This window comes from Embiotoca jacksoni, unplaced genomic scaffold (assembly GCF_022577435.1).
Source record: "Embiotoca jacksoni isolate LCO1_2020_lvr unplaced genomic scaffold, fEmbJac1.0.p SCAF_4, whole genome shotgun sequence".
In the NCBI taxonomy this organism is placed as follows: domain Eukaryota; kingdom Metazoa; phylum Chordata; class Actinopteri; family Embiotocidae; genus Embiotoca; species Embiotoca jacksoni.
In genome coordinates this window covers 6475245-6491722 of record NW_027185392.1, presented here as the reverse complement: position 1 = coordinate 6491722, position 16478 = coordinate 6475245, and positions in this window count along the sequence as shown.

Below are 16478 nucleotides of genomic sequence, written 5' to 3'. Positions count from 1 at the left end.
CCTTTAGTTGTGACGTATCCAGTTAAAATCCCCATCAGTTGTTTTTAGACTGTGCACATAGTACCGTCAGTCACTTTCGCTGCAGTGGGGAGATTTAAGGAAACCTGGTGAAAAAGGTGTGTGTTCGTCTGTGGAGGTGTGGAGGTGTGTGTGTGTGTGTGTGTGTGTGTGTTCATCTGTGGAGATGTGTGTGTGTGCGTGTGTGCGTGTGTGTGTGTGTGTATGTGTGTGGAGGGGAGAGGAGGTGTTTTTGTGGTGGATGAGGTTTTTTATTATGGGTGCAAGAGGAGAGCGACGGAGAGAGGGAGAGTGACAGACAGACCGGCCAAGCAAGACAGAAAGACAGACGAGGAGACAAACTGACATCATATAGACAAACACAAAGCGACACCAGCAAAAACAAACACACACAGAGGCATATATATATAAATATATATATATTATATATATATATGCACACATAGACACAGTACATGGAAAGCAAAATGGGTGTGAAAACACTGGACGCTGACATAAGGAAATATTGCTCTCGGATGAAAAAGGAAAAAAAAAAATATTACAAGGACAGAAAAAGGAAATTAAATTCAACATGTTGACTGAGCTCAACAAAGCACACTGCCAAACCATTAAATCACACTGCCAGATTACTTTGTGTTGGCTAGTGCTATGGCCAGTATCAGACAAGCAGGCGTGTGTTTGAAAGTGTGTGGGGTTGTGTTTGACTGCATGCATCCAACTGTAGCAGCCCTTATAGTAACGGCTGCCACCTGCCACAGTAATAAAATTAATCAAAGACAGCGATGCATCAATATCACACTTATATAGGATGTCACTGAGCCAAATTACTCATGGACAAAAGAATGAGTGGATGAATGACAATACACGGAGGGGATGCATGACTGTGAGAGATTAAAAGAGAAACATATAGTTAAAACCCTACCGTTCTGTTTGGGTTTTTAAAACACAACATTGTTTTCACACATTCATACTTCATAACATATTTATAGATTTTGATCTTTTACCTGTGATTTATGTTGACAGTACTTTTTACACATCTCTAAATCCTAAATAACTCTTGTGGATTACTGTTTTGGTGAGTTTTATCACAGCCAAGACGTTTGACAGGGCTTTAGACCTGTCTGTCATCTACTAATTCCAAATAGAACTCACCATGTAGGATCACATAGAGAAGATGTTTTAGTCTATGCTGACTTCTAGGCAATAGTCCATGTACCATATGAAATGTATTATTTGGTAAAATAATAATGATGTATGGTCAAATTTTGTCACCTTCATCAAAGTACCACTTTATATCAGGTTTTAATCAATTCCAAAAAAAAAGAAACAAATTTTGAGGGAAAATACATTTTGCAACTATTAGGATAATACAACAATGGGTTCCATAGGAAAGGAAGCCAATTTCTCTAAAACACAAGTTAAGGGGGCGAAAAAAGAAAACAGAAAAAGTGTGAGAGTAGAGAACAAAGGTGGAAAACAACTTCAAAGGAAAGCTGCTTTGATCGTAGCACAGAGCAGAGAGAGATATTTCAAAACCAAATGTATAGCTGGGCTGGGTGTAAAATGCCAGAGGACTTTTAATTTGAAACTAAAGCTTTTAATTTGAAATGGATACAGGAAGTCACAACATTTGGCCGACCAGTGCTTTCATTACTTGGTCACTCAGTGACAGACATTTACATTAATAGGGCTGGCCCTGTTGTTGCAGTCCAACCTAAAGTGACCCCTCAGTTGCTTTTCATTCAGAGTGCGCCCACTAGTGGCCACAGAAATATTGTAGAGAGTAATGAAGAGAGGTGACTAAGTTTTACAGCCTGAACGTGTACATAGTGGAGGAGTTTGAGTTCACTGGATAGGTTGACAAAACACTTTCACATGGGCGAGCGCTGTTCGTTTCCCAATGGCGGGGCTTGAGGTGGTAAGGGGTGGGTTGAACGGGGAAAGGCGGGGATGATTCTCCTTAGTACCAAAATGACCAAAATGCCTACCCTATGTTAACCTGCCATTCTCCTTTTCATCCCCTAGAAGAGGGTTTTTCAAACTGCAGCCTGCAGTTCAGGAACACCCTGTTTAAAGTTTTCTGTGGTCCACAAGAAGATGCCTGTCAGGATACCGTTTCACTTTTTTTTTTTTACCTTTAACAAATATCGACATCGACCTGCTATAAGCACCTTATGTCTGTTTGGAATTATTGTGATAGTATCATAAACAGGCTCATACTGTTTTATGCCGGTGATTAGTTTGTTCTATGTACTAATATATCTACATTGTAGCCATCGATGAACAAAATATTCTGTGTGGCACTCGAGCTTCCAGTGATCTTTCTATCTCTCGTTGTTATTTGAACAGCCCTGCCCAATAGTAGCAGAGACAGTGCAGGAGAACATGGGTTGTTTAGTAAGTCTATCTGTTGTTAATTAAGTTTGCCTGACTCATTGATCATGTATCTGACTGAGGTTTGTGTAAGTTAGAATCTATGGCCGCGCCCATGACTCTGAGGTACTGTACCAGCAGCCTACCGTGCTGTGTATCGACAAATCACATTGTATTGATAAATGCGCCAATGGATCCATCCCCTCTGTTAAACAACAACAAATCACCTGCTGGCTAAACCTGACCAGGTTGTTGTGCCCTAATCTTAACCGAACAGAAGTAAACTTGCTGATAGCTCAGCTGTACATCAGGAAACACTTCTATGAGTTGAATTCAGAGGGTGGGGACAAACATAATCATTAAAAAGATGATCAAAAACAAGACTGATTAATTAAATTAATGGTCAACTAGGGGGAAAAGGGGGTATGTGAAGGCATGTGCTCATCCATTTGTGAACACTTACATTTACTTTGGGCATCTCATTACTATCAGCATTACCTCATCAATATTGCGTTAACAGACCATTACACTGTATATTCATTAATTTGCAAAAAGAACATGGGGGCTAAATGATTTGAAATAAGATAAATGAATACTCAGTGTACCGATGCCAAACCATCTATCTGTAAATAGGTGCTTTAGACATGGGCCACAAGCCGTAAGTGCTTGAAATTGATGCAGAACACAAGTGCTGCTGAAGTACACCAGTGCCTGGTCACATAGACAAGAAGATGAGAGTGCTCTCATGGTCTTCACGGTGTTGGTTTCTACAGAGCGGCTCATTCTTTAGTGAGGATGGAAAAGCTCATGTGTGCATAGGCGAACGCTCTCCCCTCCCACAGTAGCAGTTATCAGACAGCTACAGAGCGCTCACAACTGACCTGCCGACCACCTAAACTCTCAGATGCTCTCCATGTGGCTGGGATACCCAAGAAATGGTGCACTCCACCGGGAGAGCTCTTACCAAACGCTTAGGTCGTGGATGATTTAAAATGAATTACAGATTTCTAATGTGCTTTTGCAGGGTTAGTTAAACACAAAATATGTTCTCTAAATTACCCTTAGGGAAATAGCTACAACTGCAGTCCTCTTTTTGACATTCTTTTAGGAGATTTAGATATTTGTTAGGCTGAACACAGTATTTTCAAACTCAACCAACAAAAATATATCACTTTCGGCAAAGGCAGGTCACCAGTCTATCACAGGGCCAACACATAGAGACAGACGGTAACAAAAACCATTCACACCTAAGAGACATTTGTAGATGCACCAATTAACCTGAGGTGCATGTTTTTGGATGTTGGGAGGAAGCTGGAGTACCCGGAGAGAACCCACGCGGGCACAGGGAGAACATCCAAACTCTGCACAGAAAGGCTCAGGCCTGGATTTGATCCCGGAACCTTTTTTGCTGCGAGGCAACAATGCTAACCACTATGCCTCCATGAAAGTACCCTTTAAATCAATACATTTTCTATGCCGTTCCTGTGTCTGACTTCCTGCCCCACTGATCTGCTCTGCGCAGTTTGATTTGGCTTCTGTCAAAACTGGACTATGCACATATTTATTTTAGCAAAGCAGATTGGCGAGCAGGTTCTGGGTCACTTCTGAAACCCGTCGCAGTGACGAAATCACAAGCATTGTTTAAAATGACTGCGATAAGCTCCAGTGGCCATCTCAGAGCCGGAATACACCGCCGGTGGCAAATATGGTGAAAGGATTTTGTTGGTTTGCTCACACGAAAATATTCATCGAAAACATTCGACAGCAATGACTCTACACCTCCGGAAACACCTTGTCACCATCTCTGGTTTCAACAGTTTCCATGGGAAATGCAAAATTTTCAAACAAGAATCTTTGTCCAAATAATAACAATTTAGAGATTGTAAAATCTATACATATTTATTCAATTTGAGACTTTAGCATTTAAAGCTGAGAGGAAAGATGATAATTAAACTGAGAGGATGTTCTTTGAAGTCAACTCAAAATGTACTCAATATTATCTGAATGTGAAGGCTGAAAACATCATAACCACCGATCGGTGATGCGGTCAGTGAGGTAAATCAGTGTATTCGACAGGCTCCGGTTCAGTTGACGCAGTTAATCATTCACGGTGTCACGGAATTGTCTGGTTTACCATGTGCAGGCCCGTCCTGAGCAAGAAACAATCAATTGTGCTTGAAGAATTAAGTCTGGCGCTGCTGCATTGATCTTTGTCAGAGGTAAACATTAGGTAGCCTGTCAGATGGATATTTAACACAATGGCATTGTCCATGAGCTGACAAAAGTAAAGAAGAGTGAGTGGCATCCAAAGGCAAAATAAAGAAAATTGAGATCCAAATGATAAGTAAGAAGTGTGATGATGAAAAAGTATGAATGGAGACTTTGTTCAAATAAAATCACAAAACCTACCTCAATGACAAATACCTCTAAAAAAAAAAAGCAAAGAAAAACAAAATCGATGAACAAACCCATGAAGCTTCCACGCATGCCTCAGCCTCCATATCTGCATGATTAAAGCGTTCCACATTACTCATGTAAATAATAAACATCGACAATGAGCAAGGAAGAGATTGGTTGGAGGGAGAGACTGCTATGAGCGTAGGAGCATTCATCCAGTCCTTCTGCATGGCAAGATAATCTCCTCCCATTACTACAGCACAAAGCAGTGCAGGTTTTCCATTAAGTGTACAACCACAGCCTCTCCAGCCTCTCAGCCAGCCATTAGCTCTGAGATTGAGTAAACCTCTCTTTACATAGTGTAGCACCAGCGCATGCTGAATTTTTCAACATTCGGCACCGCACAGGACGAGAAATTGCATAAATCTTCTGATAAAGATCAAAAGAGCTGCTCCTACACTCGCCCTTGAAAGTATGAGCAGACACATCTCGAATTCCTATGGTACTTCTTTGCCTCTTGTACAAAATGCAGTGCAGCATGTGAAGAGCCTGTACGTGAAGCCAAAATTACAATGCAGTTCTCTAAAGAATTCATGCATAAATATCCGTGGTGTATCTTCCAGTTGGTTCCAGTGGTCGCACAGATAATGGGCTGCAGAGTCTGTGATTAAAAAACCCTACAACTCTGAATCCGTGACTCTCATCCATCCATGACTATCCATGTCGTAATTCAAATTACTGGAAAACCTACAGAGTGTGGAGCTTACAGGACAACTCTTTGTTTTGGGTTATTACAGTGTGATCCTTCTTCATCACCACAACTTCACGCATGAAAGACAGACAGGTAACGCCAGCTCGAGTCCGTCCCTCCTACACTGTGGAAAGATTAATGTCAAATCGTGTCGTTTTTTTACAACCCACAGTAAAGTCACACATCACATACCGAGTACTGACTGGTTCCTCACTGCTTCATGATTATCTAACAACTACATAGCCTTTCTGAGCGCATGGAATAAAGTGAAGGATCATGACACTTTTCTATAACATTTTATAAAGTGTTACCAAGACAAGTCAAGCAGTTTCAGCTACACAGCTCCATTATCCTACCATAGTATTACCACGCCTACATTCACTTCATGAATGGATCAGATCTGGACACACACCATTATATAATGTTTCCAGTCGTTGGATCTTAATGGGAGTAGACCTTAAGGATCATTTTGAATCTGTTGGGGCAGCCATTAACCAATCAGCATTGACCACAATATGATGTATACTGTACACAGAAACTCACTAAACTGTAAACAACAGAGACCCTCCCACAAAGTGAGCAGAGTGTAATGCAATGCAATGCCCGTAAATGACCTTTGCAGACTATATAGATACAAGGACGCATTGTTGTTGCTCCAGTTTTAATACTGTGATATTTATTAGCATTGCTACAACTGTTTGGATCGCTTCATGTTGCTCTACAGCCACAGTCCTTTTTGGAACTACAATTTTAAACAAAAGTTTGACTTCAACTTCTTCGCACTGAGCCGCACCCATTGGTTGCTGATTGGTCTGCTCTTCGGTGTGTCTAAAGGAACCTTCATGTGAACAGGGTTTCCAGACTATAAATACAGCAAAGAGTGAAGCTGTGAGCAATAGGCAGGCGGAGTCAGGACAACATTGGCCACCATATGACCAAAACAAAAAGGAATACAGCAGTAACCGTGGTGTATTTTATTCCTTCTGAACTCAACATATCATTTGTAAGAAGAATGTGTTATTTCTTCTCCCTGTAGGTGAAGCACTGTTTCACTGTCTTATAGGGAAGCAGCCACAGGATGTCTCCTGATGACGGCCAGATGTGAATGATGCCAGTTTTCCTTGAGTGTCTGACAGACTGTTTGAGTGACATTTGAATTCTGCTCAAGAATAGTTCAGAGGCAGTCATGGCATCTCAAATCGACATCAGTCACAGGAAAATGAATGAATTTAATAGGCAGCGTGATGTTGGCGAGTGCATTTATTAACAGGTGGGTAGTTGTTGATGTTCCCTCGGGGCGGCAGTTGGTGTCACAGGTGCTGCTCACGCTCCACATCACTCTGCTTCGGGGAGAATCATTGGTCGCGTCGGCAGAGAGTGCTGTCCTGTCAAGGTGCATTATTCTTGTCATCATGTGCTACGTCCCCAAACCCGGGTCTCGCATGGCTTCTGGTCTAGCAGAAGAAGCTCCTCCCTTAGTCTTTGTTTTATTTGCTCTCACCTCTAACACCCATCGCTGCCATCATCTGTCGCCAACATCACCTTTGACTTTCGCCATTCCCTCATTTTATCAGTCCTTCCTACACTCTCTTTTTCACTCTGAGGGTTGTTTTGAAACCGGCGGATCCCATTAACCCTATCTGTGATTTGTCCTTAACTCTGACACGCAGGGTCGACCACCAAAAGAACAGGTGTGGGTTTTTTAATCTATATTGAAAACAATGTCACTGAGCAACTTTTCGTTTTCTAATATTTTGTGACAGGCCAAGCCAGCAATGCAAAAGGAAGAATGACCTCTGTCAAATAACATGACAGATTGACAGAATGATATTCCCTCAGGTTAAATGTGTTATTTTATTTTTTGTTTGTTTTATACCTCTCCTCTTGCTCTTTTGGAGTTGATGTGCTCTCTATGAGAAAATACACAGTGGGTCTCTCTGGCATTTAGCTTTGTTGTTGTTTTGGTGGCAACTCTCTTTTCATACCATGAGTCATTGTGCAGTTTGGAGTTAAAGGAGGTTCGCGGTTAACCTTTTTCTTGTTTTATCTCTCACGAGATTGAATTACTCTCCTGCTGACGCTGATCTCCTACCAGCCTTCTGTTCCAACTCTGAAGTAAAACTCAGCACTAACACAGTCACATTATTTGCCACTGACCCAATTACATCCCGCATAGATCTTGTGATACATATTTCTCTCCTCTCTCTCTTTCGCTCGCTCTGCCTTGTTCGCCCTTTTCTTATTTTTCCTCTGCTCCCTTTGATGAATGGCTTTGCTTTTTAGGACAAATGACAACTCAGTGATTAATTGTGTTTGCTCTTTCACTCTTACTCATTCTCACCTTTCACCATTTCAATTTCTGCTTCTCACCCTGTAACTACAAAAAAATCTATCTTCACCTGGTTTTGCCCGATCAGCATATTCCCATAAATAAAACAAGGGGGAGGGAGGTTGAGGTGAAGCAGGGATGGTGGAGGGAAGTGTGGCCTACAGCAGGGCAGTGGGCATGTGCGAAATGGAGGGATGAATGAATAGAGAGTGAAGGGGAGAGATGAGCCAACTGCTCCAGATCAGGAGTGTGAAGGTGACTGCAGAGAATAAGTCCGAGAAGAAATGGAGATGAAAAAACGACAGACAGAAGACGAGAGAGAATATTCAAAAAACAAAAAACAGGGAAACAGAGAAGATTTGGTACGAAACTGACAATTAAAAAAGTCAACTGTGTGTAAATGTCAGAGCAACTTTCACAGCACAAAATGAAATTCATAAACAAAACACCTTCAGAACTGCAAATCCCTTCACGATTTGAAGAAAACCGGCCCCCTCTATCCAACAGTAAAAGCAGCGTATATGCAGTCCATGAAATCAGAGTGATCACCCGGGCAGCAGATGAAGTAAAACGGGGACAAATTGAGATAGCAGTGATTGGAGCGAGGTGTGCATCCAGTGCCCCGTGGCAGGATGTCATGGTGTGTTTAATGAGCCAACAGTGCAGGCAATTAGTTCCTGATATGACATTATCGGTCACCAATAAATGAACACATCATTAACCACAAGACCCCTTCAATCGCCTCTCTTCTTCTGTCAACTCCTTTTGCTCTCATAAAAAAGGCCTGTTTTCTTCAACACACATTTTCTTAAATTAGTCAACACAATGTTCTGTTTTCTTTTCTTATCAAAATCTACACAAACATCGAAATAAGTAGATTTACAATGACTCCCAAACTAACATACACTATGAGTGTTTTAGCACCCTCTAAAGGACCAACATGTCCTGTTACCAAGACAACAGAACATTTTATTTGCCAACATATACCGTTGGGGAGTGCCAGCGACAGACGTGTTGGACCTTTTGTTGTGATGGTAACAAAACAAAAAAACATGTGGTTAACATTGCAAAACAGTCACAGTTTGGTTTGCTTTAGTAAAAGACTATGATCAGGGTTAAAATATGTCTGCTTCGTAACTTGAGGTACTTACAAGGTAACACATTACGTTAGTTAACTCACATATGTAATTCAAAACAATTCAGTACTGTCTTTTGGTTTCACATACAAGAACAGCCATCTCTTGGGTGAAAGCCCATTTGAGATTCATCCAACCATGTGTGGACTCCGTCATGTGTTATACTACATCAGCTGACTCCTTCGCTTGTTTCCGTCATAATAACTAAAGCCACTTGAGGTCACGTGCGCTGTTTTTACTGTATTTGATAAATGATAACAAATTTGTACAGAAAGTATCTGCAGAATGTTCAGTAAAACCATATTTCATGTGTTTTCCCAACAAAACCTGCTTGTAATCTATATTCCATTTCACTATTTTGTCGTTATGTTTGGTCGACTCAGATCATCTCAGGTAAGATTGTGGTCTTCATTTCAAATTGAGCATGTCAACTGACGTGAGGAACAAAACATGTAATGTTTGTCTTAAACCAAAACCCTGATCAGTTCCTCAGTTTCCCTCAAAACATTACTGCAACGTTAATGGCATTTCTGAAAAACAGTTGGAAAACATTGAAAATTTCCTGGTAGGGCCACATCAGCATTTCCAACATTTGGCTGCATGCTGTGAAAAATTGCACCACTGCCTTTGGCCAATCCAGACCGAGCAAACTACAAAAGCTGATTTCGACCTAAGTCAACAATTCAAAAGTCTGCACTCCATCGGGAGCTGACTGGTGCATGAAATGCACATTATTGCACTCACTTGTCTTTTCCTGTGAAGGTAAGGGGTGAAGTAAGTTTCCACTTCTTCAAAAAAAAGCATAGCGCTAAATAAGGGCTTTGGTTGGACGCACTAAGCATATTTGAGCGTGGCGAGTGTCTGATCGCAGTGGAATAGGCTCCTTACCAGTTTCCCACTGCAGCACTGCCTCAATGGGCAAAGAACAGAGGAAGGAGGGGGAGAGATAGACAAAATGAGAAAGCAGAAAAATGGGAGCGTAAGCACAAAATGAGATTACGCTTTACCTGCAGTTTTTGTTTTCTTATGAGCACAACAAAGTGTCTTTGTTATATTTACAGCACAATCGACCACCATTTTAAAATGAAGTTCCTGTCCTCGTGATGATTTTGTGAAATTACACCACATTTTTCACAGAAGGTTTTGTCCATTGAAGTGAGACGAAGTTCAGTTACTGACCACTGCAGAGCAAAGCAAAATGTCAAGGAGAGAAACAACAGACTGTATTTAGACAGTTACACCTCTCTCTAAGGCGCAAGCTGTGTTTACATTTATCAAAATTTCTTTTAAAACAGTTGATGCCCACCAGATTTCCTACTGAAGTTATTGAAGATAACTCTGATCTTGTGTTGGGGTTAAAGCTAAGGTGTCCTTTCAGGAAGAATAGCTAGCATGTTTGTGATATATTGGCAGTCAATACAAAGTGCAGCGTTTAAGAGGCAATGGCCCACGGGGTCCTGAAATCCCTTTAAATCCTTTGCCTGACTTAACTAACAAACAGCAGTCAATCAGTGGACTCAGTCAGTTAGGAAATGGAAGGATGGATACTACAAAGAGAAAAAGATTGTCCCTCATCCTATGTACTGTATAGGCTCCTCTCTCTCTCACACACACACACACACACACACACACACACACACACACACACACACACACACACACAGCTTTATAAACCGTCTTTAGCTTAAACTTCAAAAAGGGAATTCACTGTCATTTTCCATTAAACATCCCATGCGTCAGTATATGGACTTATTACTTCAGGCTGAAATGGATATCTACATTTTCTTCATCTGTCAGTTAATTATCCTCTCAAAACATGATTTTTTTTTTTTTCCCCTCCTATTTTCCCTTCAGCTGCTTAAATTGGTTACTTTTTTCACGCTTTCTGTCCCATATATTCTCTATCAGCTTGCTCTAATACTTGAATTTATCCAATGAATACCAGCTACAACATCTCGTCATTGGGACACTTAGTCAGAGCCCAGCCAGTTATTTTATACATACAGTACTTCCACCAAATTCTGCATAACATCTGTAGTAGCTTTATGAAATATCCCAATGACATGGTTTTATATGGAAAGGTCGAGTTGTGCTCCCCCAGACTTTTCCATTTTACCTCTATTTTGTCAGGAGGTGATATTCACAGAAGTCACATCAAAGTTAAACATTGACACATTTTTTTCTGAGTGGAGGTTTTCCTGGCTGCCTTCATATCTGCCCTGTTTGTTATTTGTGTCCTGGGGTGGCATTCCTCTGGCAAAAGAGAGAACCCCGGAGATTGACTTCCCAAAACTAGAGCCGAGATCCTGGCGTCACATCCTGGTTAGCCGCCATTCCAAAAGTTTCGGGAGGTCAACCTAATTCCTCACTGAGTCTTTAATCAGTCTTTCTGCAGAAACAAGTTATTTTCTAGGCTTATTTTCTGTATTCTAAGAGTTATCCAAGTAAGACAATAACTTTGTGAGCAAACAAAATACTCTCATGATAATTAAATAATTCATGATAGTTAATAAAGTAACTACCTAACCTAACCTAACCTCCTCCAGTGCAGCAGCAGGGGTACCTATGGTTTACATCATGAATATTCACTAATACTTTCTTCAAAGTTTATTTTCCACATGTATTTTCCTGTCCTGCTGTTATTACAGACATGTCTGAACAAACCTCAGCCCACTCATTTGTCGAGTTGTGATGTTTAACTTGGTTTAGGGCTCATCGGGTTATGGCAACAGACAGGAACAACAGAAATACAGCAATATTAAATAAGCAAAAATATTATAGATTTTTTTTTTTACCAGTATCATCATCTTTTCTACACATAAGATCATTTTGTGACCTGACAAATCTGATTTCACTCTTATTTCACGCTGCAGTTTGTCTGAACGAACACAACAGGATTTATTGGTGGAGTTCAACACTTGAATTATACCTTTAAGTGTGATATTCATTGAGATCTACATAATACAGAGAAAAGTAATATTTTAGATCACACTCAGAAACTATCTACCACATGGTACTGTTGCCCCTAACTGTGGTATAAAATGGTCTCCTGTCTGCTGCCATTAAGCTTTGCAAGTTTCAGACTGACGCAGATATAATTTTCCCATTCAGGTCCCACGCTGTTTTGATGGCTAATGTACTTGCACCTGTCTGACTGCATACAAGTATGCTGGTCTTAAAATGACAGATCAGCACATTGTTGGCGCACTGCTGCTCAAGGCAGCGGAAAGCCATTGCAAGACTGCCGCTGGCAAAGTATTTTACAGTTGTTTTAAGGGCACATTATTAGTAAGAGTAATACGAGCCTACACTGGCTCCTACACGCATACACTGCTTGTTACATACACCGAGACTCACAGCAGCTCACAAACATGCAACAGATTAACAATAAAAAAGATTGTGCACATTGATTTGCACACGAGCAGATCCGCTTCCTCTGTGGAAAAGCTTCTTTACTGTCCTACTTGACAAATCTGCCATTATAAGAGCAATCCACCATCAAGGTACAAGCACTCCTGGCTCCTAAGGGAAATGGAAATGTCATGTTACAGCCCACACACACAGCTGGAAATTATTAAAAGACTTAAGTACAACCCTCATGAACCACGAGCTTTACTTTGTTCTCAGATTACCAGCTGTTTAAAAAGCAGAAGTGAATTTGAACTCACCCTAAATGCACTTGCACTTTGGATTATGCGCTTAGATCATTAAATTAAAACAATTTGCGTTCATAGTCTGGTCATACAGGTATAAATTTAGTCTCTTTGTCAGTCACTGTGCTCATGTCTGTGGTTCATTTTCAGACAGAGATCTACTCACAGCTGCATCACTTTATCCTGTTAAATGCTTTCTCAGTCAAGTTAAACAAATCCTTAATAAAACCTTTAATTTGCTTAGTCTCTCACTGTATGAGTGAGACACTGCTTATCTATGAAACATAACGTAAGGATGGACCCACAGATTGGTCGATCACAGTCAGAAAGATTTATTGATTTTGCACCATGACTCTGAAGTCATTCTAACCAAACCAGACTAAAATAAAATATTAATCGATCCAGATAAGTAAAATGGCTTATCTGCAGTAACACAATATCATTGCCCTTTTTGTTCTTGAGGACCAAGGCAGCCAGTTGCATCTCTAATCCCGCCATATTTAGATGGATAATCACCTTTCATTATATAATCCTCAGGTTAGGTAAGACTTCATACAGCTCATACTTCATCTGCATCTGTCATCCAAGGCAAGGAAGAAGAGCAATCAGAGTAAGTAAAATAGAATATAAAATCCCTTTTCTTTTATCTTCTTCTAGTGGCTGGAGAAGGTGCACCTATGCATATGTGAATTTTGCTGTGCTACTGATTTAGAGTGAAGTGTGAACTTGTTTTTACTGTAGAGTGTTTAATAATTCAAAACATCTTTCTTTAGCTATGGTTCATTTGTAGTGAGCCAGCCTTGCACAGAACATGTTTAAGGCAGCCCACTCACGCTCTAATGAGACTGACAGGCATTTCCTTTCTGCTTTTGTAATATTTAATTATCCGGATCCTGACTATATTTTGCTGTACAAGTCAACAGATGGCCAGCCCTCTGTTTGCATTTGTTTTGGTTCAATATTTGTGCCCTTGTTGCTTGTTACAATGCAATCACATCAACAGACATATTCAGCTCCACCGTGTGATTATCAGGCCGGCCTCCAGAAATACAAGACGGAGCAGGTTGTAATTAGACAAGAATTATACAAAGCAGTGAGGAGTTTTTGCCAAATGAAGAGGCAGGAATAGACGTGTGTGAATAAGAAAAAGATCTCATTTTCGTCCTCTGTTCCCTATCTGCACCACTACTGAAGGCGACAGACTCATTTCAGAGCCATAACATGAAATCAGCGCTGGGGGGGTGGAGGGATGTGATGGAGAGGAAGTGGCGGTGAGGTGTTAAGATAGGTTAAGATAAGATGGAGTGCCAGACCTGATTGCATTACTATCGGTTGTTTATGGATCAGACACAGACTTGTTTGGCCCTGTGGGATTGATTGTCTTCTGGCTGAACACCAGGTGAATAGAAAGATTATTCGAAAACAAAGAGAAAATAGCGGGCTGGTGCAGAGAAGGATGAAGCCTCACAACCTGAGTGGCGCTATGTGCGTTTTTTTGTCTGAGAATTTGTATTCATGTCTTTTCCTGTCTGTCAAGGAGGTTCATTTTTGGTCCAGTTTACTTTCTCCTTAAATGAAGGAGTATCTTTAAAACTACTAAACAGATTTACATAAATTTGGTCCTAATTCCGACAATTCTCTGCAAACATAGTGGGCAACATTTTAAAATTGGATTTTTGCAGCTCCAGAGTGAATGATTTCACTTTAATCATTGTAAGTTCAGTCTGAAGATCTCAAGTCTATCTTGAAAGATGTGAGCTTACTGTACCACAGCCCACTTCTCATCCTTGCTTGGGGCTGGCAGCTTAAGGCTACACAATCCACCACAAAGATGTCTTCGATCCATCTTAACTGTCCTTTGTGAGTCTGACAATGTTATGGTGGCAATAGATTGGCCTTGTAGATTCTGATTTCTCTGATGCTGATTGGATCTGAATAAGCCTGAAACAACAGATTGTTTTTGATTAAAATAATTGCTTACACTCACTGTAGAAGCATGGCAGTGCAACAAACATGCTTCGTGGAAGAGGACCCACTCCTTATGTAGAGATACACACTGGTCCTATAATCTGTACCAGATTTTGCGTATTAAATATTTCATTGAACCCCCAAAAAAGCTGTCTGTGATTTTTTTTTAAATGTCATTTAAAACTGATTGCCAAATTCCTGACACATGACACATGAAAAACAGCAGCATTTATTTTTTCTTTAAAATGTCTTCACAACATTCTTTAGCTGCTGTGTGAATTATCGCCTTTCTGTTGGAAGCTGCCTGAGGTCTCACCTTCCCTAACTTCAACCGAGTCATTTTTGGCCAGAACCTTAACAACAGCCGTGGCAAAACAGATCAGGAACACGCAAACAAACTATCGTCTGATGATGGGATTTTCAGATCAGAAAACACTGGATTAAATTTAAAACTATTCCGTACAAACTTTGTTGAGCAATTGTTTCCAAACTAACGCATATGAACATAATGAGACCAAATTTGCTACGGTGCTGCAGGTAGAATATGAATGGCCATAATGGCATCCTTGAACAAAGTCCTACTGTTAGCAATCAGCATGATGTGTATGTGCTGCAGATTCACATCCAGATACAGACAAATTATTTTCTCTTATCAAAATAAGTGATTAAAAGGCTCATCGAGCTCCGGTGGAAAAAATACCATCTCTGAGTGTTTGCTATTTATTGCCTGTTTTTGTGTCTGTGTGTGTTCTCTATGTGGGTCATGTTTGTATGAGATATACAATGAATCTCAGCGCCCTTCACCCTAGTGGGTCTTGTGAAATATATTTAGCATTCCTATTTAGTGTTTAACCCTTAACGCTCTAGGCAGGCCCATTCAGCTCCTGCCACAACGGCACATCTCTCAAGTGGAGCCTGCTCTCCATCATCAGCTGTGTTAGTTTTGTTTGTTTTTGCCCAGTCCACCTGGCCCTCAATTTCATTACTTCAATTAGCGTGCTTAGGATCTAAAATTGCTTGTGTTGGCTCAGTGATTGACAGCAATTGGCCACTTAGGGAGGAGAGCTGTAGACACACAAAGTGCTGCTCAATGGCTTGTGCAGTGAAACTCGCATGAGTACAGGCTATGCCTGTGGGTGTGCGTGTGTTTGTTTACCCTGATGGGAGTTGTGCTCACTGAAGATGTGAGCAATTCTTCAGGCAAACAATGTGAGACCATCTCTACAGAAAATTCAGATATCTTTCTTTACCCACATGTGCAATGTGGGTAAAGAAGTGTGCGTGTGTGAGTGTTAATGCGTGTGTGTGTGTGTGTGTGTGTGTGTGTGTGTGTGTGTGAGTGAGAGTTTGTGTGTCTGTGCATACTTGCAAATACATGAGCAAGGTTTTGTAAACACTATGAACTTATCTTTCATGCAAAGCAGAATTTATTTTCCGCAGCATACATTTACATAAACAAATGTTTACAATGCTGCGGGTATAAAATACATAGTAGATAAATATTATAAATATCGTCCACTTAAAGAATCCCGTGACTGTTCCACACCCTCCCCACCCGAACAGCGTCACATGCTCTAAGCGTGTTGCAATCAGCATGTATCCCATGCACGCTGATTGTGTGATAACCTGACAGACAGGCAATCACTACTCAGTCACGGCACGTTTTTCCCAACCCGGTGGGAGCGGGAAATGTGGCTTGTTTGGCAGAAGCACATTAAACAGCCGAACATAATTTAGAGGGCTGGCTGGTGGACATGTCTCTTCTCATTACAACGCTCGTGATGTACGCTGCCCTAAGCAGCGACTGCTGGAGCAGATCTTTGGTTTCTATAGAGCACCGTCTCTGTGTCATG